Genomic DNA, 9,349 nt, shown 5'->3' with positions numbered 1-9,349 from the left:
AATGGTGGGTTGAACCTGGTTTTGTGGCGTGCCAAACCTCCCGCTTTGATGGCCATGTTAAATATAACATTAAAATGACAACACAATATTACAGAACCTCAATACAAACAAATAGGAGAACATATCGGACAAAGAAGGACACGAATAATAACTAACAAAAAGCTACAGGTTTAAAATTTAATACGTCAGAAGTGCGATTCGTCCACACAAGACTTACTAGTGACGCCCAGATACAAAAGTTCGAACGCCAAAACAAGTACAAAGTTGAACAGCACTGAGGACCAAGTTCAAAGAAATTGTGTCAAAAACGGCTAGGGTTTTCTGTTTGGGAATAAGAACATCATTATTAATTAGAATAATTTATACTTTTGCAAACAGTAAATGCTATAAAATGACTATATAAAAGATATGCATGATAAAACTGAAGTATTAACTAATTACAGAAAACAACCGGATACATTACATAAACCGACATAATCCTACACAAAGTAGACACACCCGAGTTAGTCAAGGCCTCAACGCAAATAGTGACGTCACATTTGAATTATAAAAAAGGGGACAACAAAAACGTCACATTTGAATAACAGAATGTGTAGGTATAACGTTGAAGACTGTTTGTTTGCATTATGATGAGTTTTTAGATAGTTTTTTAGTTGAAAAGTTGCTGTCTCAATGATGTATAGACTTTTTATAACAACAAAAAAATGTCGTACAAATGTAATTAGTGTTTTGACTGTGCAAATTATAAATTTGTATAAAAGGTGGTTGTACAAATTACAGTTTGTACATAGTTTGACGAACTTTCACGTTTAACATGTACAAACATTCATAGAATGGATTTTTTTTATAGAACAAATGGAGAATGTGTCTATCTTTAGGCCACATATGCACCGATTTTTTTAATAGGTCAACTTCTACATACAGATGCAGCATGCAAGGTGTTAAGACTGTTTTGTGTATTTTGTGAGTTTTATTACATTTGGTTTAGGAAACATTTAGTTAAAGAACAGAAACGGCTAATTTAACCATTTCAGGCTCAGGGATCGTTGATGCGAATAAAGATGTGTATTTAGTAAGTTTAATTTGATTTCTCGACAAATATCCTGTTGAATTGTCTAAAGCGGTTCAAATGTGGTACCCAAATTCTTCAGATTCAATAAATACCCCTGAGATATTTCGAAGACCAGTTGGTGCACGATCAAACTGAGAAATTGGTATATAGACATTACCCCCACAGCAAAGTCTGATAATTTCCCGTCTGTTTTTAAGTAATTAGTAATAGTGCAATGTTGACTGCTGTATTTTTAACTTTTATGTATGTTTGTTTTGTTCACATATCGTTGTCAATATAATGGAATTTGATGCGATTGTCATACAAGTGAGCGGTTTAACTAGCTAAAAAACAGGTTTTATCCACCATTTTCCAAATAAGAAAATGCCTGTACCAATTCAGGAATATGACAGTTGTTATCCATTCGTTTGATGTGTTTGAGCTTTTCATTTTGCCATTTGATAAGGAACTTCCGTTTTCAATTTTCTTCGGAGTTCAGTATATTTGTGATTTACCTTTTTCTTGGAAGGAAATTCGGACATAATCTGTTGTCCAGACAATGCACATTTTCTGGAAATTGTGATTAGTTTTTCAACGTCAGCATCATCCTGATTGTCATTTTGACCAATTTCTAACATGCTATCAGAATTATCGCTGGAACCAAATTCTATTGTACTATCAAAATTAACTGGCATTCATGTATTAATTATATTTTCTGTCTCCATCCAGGTATTTTTGTATTTTGTAAATATGGTTTATTATGTGGTCCATTATTGTAATACTAATCGGGAGGGATTCTGCTTGATTTTCATATGATGAAGACATGTCTTCCATTCATTTGAATTGAGGTCTGTAGCTAGGGTGTCAGTAAATTAATAAATGTAATATTGTCATTATGCTTTGAAAGAATAGAAATAAAAAAAGAACATGGTTACCGAACACAATCTTTAACCAAAACACAAAAAAACAACGATGTAACATAATTAATTTCCTTGACACACGTTGCACAGTCATCAATTAACCGTGACGAAAACAATGTGAATTAGTAAAAAAAAACAATTTCACGACTTTACTTGTCCTCAACTTTTCCCTTTTTCTTAAATATTATTTCACCATAGAGGTACTTACAATCATTCTAATGAGAAATGTATGAGAGTATGGATTGGGTTTCCAGAATAGAGAATAATTGGGTGCTAAAATACAACGAATGGAGAATATTGGGTCAAAATTAAAGAAGAGAAAAAATATGTCAACAATTAAATAATGAAGAATGGAAAGACACCATCCAGACTGTTTACTGTATTAATTTTACATAGAAATACATTTACATCATAACTTGTTTTATTAATACATAAAAATAAAAAAAAGCAACAGTAGTACACTTTTTATGCACCAAATGAGTATACAGCAGATTCTTCAATTTGATTATTTTCGACAGAAGTTACTTAATTTCTTTGATACCTGTTTATCTTACTATCGACTGGATGCGATGCACATTTCGTTGAAAATAAGTACATTTTCGCCCAAAGTTCCTTGGTGGATAATTGTCTCATCTGCAATTATACCACATCTACTTATTTTCATACATCAATGTAGATACTTAAAAAATAAACAGGAATAAGTTAAGGCTTTCTTGTTTATACCATACTTACTTACTTAATCCACTTCATGTTCTTGACCACATAAAGCATCATTATGGTTTATATCATATAATTCCTTTATTATAAAATATAAATCGGTACATGGATTAAAAAATTCTCCATTCCAGATAAGTTAAGGATTGCTGATTTGTGTTTTATAAACTATTGAATAAGTGTTTCCTTTTGTTTTGTTGAGCAATAGAGATTTTATAATAATATAACTTTCATTTTCAAAGAGTTATTCCTGTTATATTTTTCTATTTTTTCTTATATCAGAGTATCACTGCAATTAGTTTTTTTATATGGGTATCATTTTTATGTTGTGAACAAGTTATCATTTTGAATATCAACACAGAAACATTCATCTCACTTTCATAAGAGGGCTGTAAGTAAATTGAGGCAAATGCCTAAGGTAGAAAATTTCAAAAACAAAAGTTTTTCTTCATTTCAAACTGTTTTAACTTCGAATGCCTTACAATAAGCAAGTTCTGTTCACCCTCTGTTTTTTGGGTATCCATGTTTCAATGTGTTCATTTAATAATAGTTTTCAGTGTTATTTGTCTTTATTGTTTTATCTGTTCTAGGGTTTGTCTTTTGTTCATTGGTTGTCCTTCTTTATTCTCTAAGTATCGCATTTCATTTGTAATTTAGTATTTTTTACTCTTTTTTTATTATTTAAGGACTTCAAAACCTCCGCCGAATTTTTGTGCCTCTCTCAACTCGGTAAATATGTTTCACAATAATTTTAAAAGAGACTAAGGCCATGTTCACACCAAACGTCATGTACAGTAAACATTTTTACAATTAGTTTAATGTAATGTACACTGGTTTCACATTAAATTTGTTCACATCTATACAACTTGTTTAATTACCTGTACATGAGATTTGTTCACATGTGCAAACTTTATGTCATTTAAATCTTCATTACGTTTATATCCCAGCTCCTTTGTTCTAACAGGGATGATCTGAGCCGGATCACCCCAGTTTGAGTTTCTTTGTTATGCATGCTTTCCTTTGTTCTGTAACATTTTGTCGGGAATGTCAAATCCATTATAAAACTTATCATTAATTAAACGGAAAAGACTATCTATCAAAATTCACGTAGAAAAAATCCAGGGTATATGCTGGGATTCGAACTGAAGACCTTTAGCATACGAAGCCACGACACACACTACTACACCAGGACGACTGGATACGAATTATCAGTAAATTAACATACTTAACGGTAGCAAGATATTTTAATAAATGAGGCGAGTTGGCAGACCTTTATTCAGTGGGGTTTAAACCCTTTTCGTTATTAAGTCAGTTGTCAGACTGATTGTTGAATTTGATTGTACACTTTTTAAAAATTGGTGCAAGTCGGTAAACAAGAGTGGGGCGATTTTTTTATAAAGTGGCGATATAGTGTGGGCCAATTGGCCAATGGGGCGAGTTGACATTGTTTGATATCAACTCATCGTATTCGGGGGTCATAAAGAATATACATCATATAGTAATATATAAAGTATATTTTAATGGTTGTATGGCGTTCTACACTAGATTTTATGAATTCTAAATTGCAACTTTTAGAGAACCGAGTGCATATTTTCTCGCAACTGTTTTAGCAGTTGGGTAACGACCATTTGACATAAAAAAGGGGGGTTGGATTTTTCCAATTTGATTGCTAGCATAAAAAAATGAATAAAAACGTTCGCGCGAAAAAAAAATCTGACTCAGACACCCTCCCCCCTTTTTTTTGGTTTTTGGTCTTTAATGAAATCCATTTTTATGATTTACAGTAGTTTAAAGATACCAGAGATGTCTAGATTACACATTAAAAACGTAAGCTGCATCAGCGTGCTTATAGGAAGAAAAGGAATTGAGATGTTAAAGATCACTACATTTCTATCTTTTGTATTTGTTTCAAATGTTGTTTTTTTTTCTCTAAGGAGTATTCCACAAAGGGAGGGGTAATGTTGTTTTATTATTATTTCTAAGTGTATTTTTATAATCGATCTGAGATAAAAGACAAACAAAACAAATTACCTCACTTTTTTCAGCAATGTATATATAAGGGAATCGTTGTTTGAGTAAAGACCAGTGGCAAATATTTCTGTGTACTTCCAATCGATTCGGGAAGACCTTTTCAAATGAATTATTTGTTCGGCAATGATGATGTTAATGTATTGATAAAAGGGTTAATAAAGCTACGTACATGTAAAGTGTTCTTATAACAAATAAATATATCAAGTTTAGCCAAATATTTCTTTGGTGAACTTTATTAATAAATGTTATAAATATCAATTTTATTCAAAAATCGATTCTTATATAGATACACATAGTAAAATAAATATACACATGGAAAAAATATTGCAACACCTAATTGAAATTCAAATTAAAAAAACTCTCTTTTTTGTTTTGTGATATAATTTGCTGAAATAGAACTAGTTAAACATTATTTAAATATCAACTGAGTTTAATAAATAAATATCGACTCGATAAGTTCTTTTGTGCGGTTATGCAGTTGTAAACTTGAATTCTACTGGCTGCCTTGCCATCTGCTAAATAACAATGTTCGCCGTACACAACCCAATCAAATTGTCCCAATAGAAGAAACCTTCTTACAAAACATGTGCCTATAGCCAATCAGAAATCGCGTTGTAATATAGTGATCTTTAACCAATGTGCTCAAACTCTTGACCTGAAATCATGTGTGCTATAAAAAGAACAAAGTAAGTTACACGCTGTCTTGTGATAACCTTCGTGTGTTGCCCTACATAAGGCCAGTTGACCTGTTAGCCTGTCCGCTTGTGGAAATTATCACTGGTTGACATCTATACATGCATGACGCAATCAATGGCTTTATCAATCTAGAGAAATTCAAATAAAATATATTTATTATACATCTCTTAACAGTAATAATAGATTTAGAAAAAAAGGTTTTTCGTCCAGAAAACCCTTAAAAATATAAATAAGAAGAAAAAAATATAAGATGGAATGAAACAAAGTGAAATGCTCCAGATCACATTAAACCAAACGGTAAATAATATGTTCTAAAACTATCAGATCTGTTCTTCTTCTAAAAAATGAAGTCATTCTTTTTTATAAACAATAGTTACGGAACAGTTGTTGAAAACTTGTGGACAAAGTGTAGAACGATTTATGTTTACGGCAGTTTCAGTAAAATTGTTAAACAGTTCATTTAGATTAACACCTTGCATTGATTCATTAAATGATTGTGTGCTGTTTCCTTGTTGGGTTGTACTTAAATGTTTTGGCTTACGCGTATTGCATGGCAAAGGACCACTAAATGGCAACGGCGGCGCTTTGTATTCCTTAGCAGATGAATACAAAGTCGTTTGTCCAACGTTATAAGTAACGGAACTACGTTCTGTGCTCACAAGTGTGGTGCTGGTTGTTGTAATATTCGGTAGAGGAAGAAATGTAGAAGAAGGACCAATTGCTAAAGTTTTGGGAGGCACTGTACAACTTGAGCTTGGTAAAGCACGAATATTTGAAGATGTTTCACCAGCAATTAAGGCTAATGCTTTAAAAGGTTCAGTGATGCTTTCTGTTAACGTCTGTCCCATACGTATCTTATCATCATTATCAACCCGCTGATACAAAGAAAGGGATGCTACTGACTTATGTCCAGTTACGGCCATGATCTGTGCATTGCAATATGAGTTTTTAGCTACAACAGTAGCCCCGGTAGCACGGATTGAGTGGTTAGTGTAAATTTCAGACAAGTAGCACTTCTTGCTCAGGTATGTTACAATACCATGAAAGGTCCTCTTCCCAAAACTGATCTTTTGGTCTCTGCCATAGTTTGTCACACTCTGGATTTATTTTATTTACATACTGTTCAAAGGAGGACACGGGGCAATATTCAGAACCGGTATTTTCTGGTATTATTCCTGAAGTTGTTTCTTTGTCACTGCTGCGATGGTTTTTTGTCAACTCATCTTAAGTTTGAACAACATATTTAAGCCCCGTCTTCGGATCTTTTTTTTTTGCAGAACGTGGATTTTGTCATTTGTGGCATATTTTCCATTCCCCGTCTACAAAAATACAGGCGAATATCAAACTGAACTTTATTTTGAAGTCCAAATGGAGTATTTGGTGATAAATATATTGAGGTATACATTTTCCTTCTGTCAGCTTCGTTAATAGACGGATAACGCTCGACGTCTCCTAATCCCACGCGTTTAAGTTCTGGCATTGCCGCTTTAAAAAAAATTCTGGAAGCGATAAAACTTTCATCATTCACAATGTCAAATTTTTTATTGTACGGTGGAGCCTTTAAATATATATTCAATGAGTATCTCAAGCATTGCAGTGAATTTGTTTTTGTAACGATTTCCATCAGCTTTACGCACATCCATATAAAAATGACCCAACACTTCATCTAGTTTTAAGATGTCATACTGTTCAAATTCAGGATCCATTTTCTTTACTTTTAAATACTCCCTGAAAATAGTGACTGCTGCTATATTCTGCTTCATTGTTTTGTCAGCACTCATTTTCAAACGTTTTTGTTCAATTTCTTCATCACTAGTATCAACAAATCGTCTTTTACCAGACTCCATCATTAAAACACATGAACTTTGCACTACATGGAAAATCAATAGATCATCAGGTTACACGATACACATTAAGAGTGAGGTCATTGGGCGGAGTTAACATGTTAATATTGCGTAGTGAAATCTAGTACACTTGTGTATTAAACGTTTCATATATTATATACCCAATACGGTTAGCATAACCGCACAAAAATGTTATCATGCTTTGACCCAACTAGCATGATTATTTAGACGGTCACCGTTCAACAATTTTCGACACCGTCTAAATAACAATGTTAGTTGGGTCACAGCATGATAACTTATAATATGCACATGCAGCCATTGTACTCGTAAACAATAAAACAGATGTTTTTATTCTCATTGTTTTTAACACTTTAATTAACCAAGTTTATAAAGTTATGTGATTGAGAAATTGTAATTGGTCACCCACAACTTATAACTGCAGCAAGATGGCATTTTTAACTCGATGCTTTACATACCAAACTGATTTAAATTTGAAATTAACCTGCCACTAGTTAAATAGGGAAAATAACTATAAAAGGTCTCACACTGTTATAAAACATGCATTTCGTCTACATAAAACTAAATATTGCAGCTCAAATCAAATCAGCCGTATCAAATAAAAAAAATAAAGAACATTTTAAATCTGAAATTTGTTCCATATTTGAATACGGACATTTTTCTTTACGTGAATAAACCTAATTGACCTAAATTTATCTCTAATATTCTATATAAAGTTATTGGGGTTTTTTTTCGCTAGAAATTCTCCTTTATTACTGTTCTTTATCATTGTCTTTCCTTTTCCAAGTGTTTTGAAAGTGCACAGCAATATAACCACTTCTAAATTTGTTATAATTACAAAGGAATTTCAAGCACATGCCTAACATCATTCTTATTTTTCTGCCAAATGTAATGTATATATAATTGTTTACTTCATTATTTTTTTTTGAACAGATTTCAAATTAAATTTTAAATTTCAATTTGTTTTGACACATTACAAATGTTTCTATTCTCTTTCGTTTGTGAGAAGGGATATTTTTAGTCACAAACATTTTATTTTCTGTATAATCAAAAGAAAAATTCAATCGTAATGTACTTTTTCATAAAGTAAGTAAAGGCTTGCGGAAGGTTTCTGTTTAGCAGAATTTGTTTCTATATAAATATATAGGAAAAATAAGATATCCACATTTAAGATTTTAGAAATAATTAAAAATCAGCATGTGTTTCCATATAACACCATAACCCCACTTGTACAGTATTTCTTTGTTGGGTGTAAATTATGTTGATTTCTTAATTTCGAATTGATATATGGTAGTTCAAATTATAGTAAACAAGTGTATGCAGATTCGAAATGCTGTGACTACAACGACATAGTGAATTCCCTTTGCAAATAAATTGAACATGAGTTTGTACAAATTTAACATGGTCAGTGAACCATCAAAAAATAATTAAAAAGTTCACATCATAATTAACATGTGTATAACGTATCAGGTTTCTAAGTACTACCTTACTTATCAACAATTCAAACTGATGTTGAACGGACCAGCGAACGATATTGCCGATGTAAAGATGAAATGACGAACCAACTAACAAGGAAACGTAATTCCATTCCACTCTTAGTAATTGACAGACTCTATGCATGCCTTCAAATTTGATTCTTATATGTACCAACCTGAACAATGAACAATCTGTTGACGCAAATTTCCATTGGAACTTCAAAAGACTTACTATAGTTACCTCATCAAAAGACTTTCTGCAGTAACCTCATCAAAAGACTTACTGCAGTTACCTCATTAAAAGACTTACTGCAATTACCTCATCGAAAGACTCTCTGCAATTACCTCATCAAAAGACTTACTGCAGTTACCTCATCAACAGCTTAACGGTTTTTGATTATTTTTATTGTATGATCTTATTACCTGTATCGATATGCCTTATCTGGTTAAAATGCTATCAAAGTTAAACCGTGAACTGCTCGAGCCGATTCCGGGGAATATGTTTGAGTCGATAGATAACCAAAGGGATTTCCGCGAAATTTTATTTGTAATCATTGTCAGCTAGTTGAAAGTCAAATACAACTAGTTATTAGATATGGT

Source organism: Mytilus galloprovincialis, chromosome 12, assembly GCF_965363235.1.
Source record: "Mytilus galloprovincialis chromosome 12, xbMytGall1.hap1.1, whole genome shotgun sequence".
NCBI lineage: Eukaryota > Metazoa > Mollusca > Bivalvia > Mytilida > Mytilidae > Mytilus > Mytilus galloprovincialis.
The sequence above is the reverse complement of the archived record's forward strand: the minus strand, read 5'-3'. Positions refer to the sequence as shown.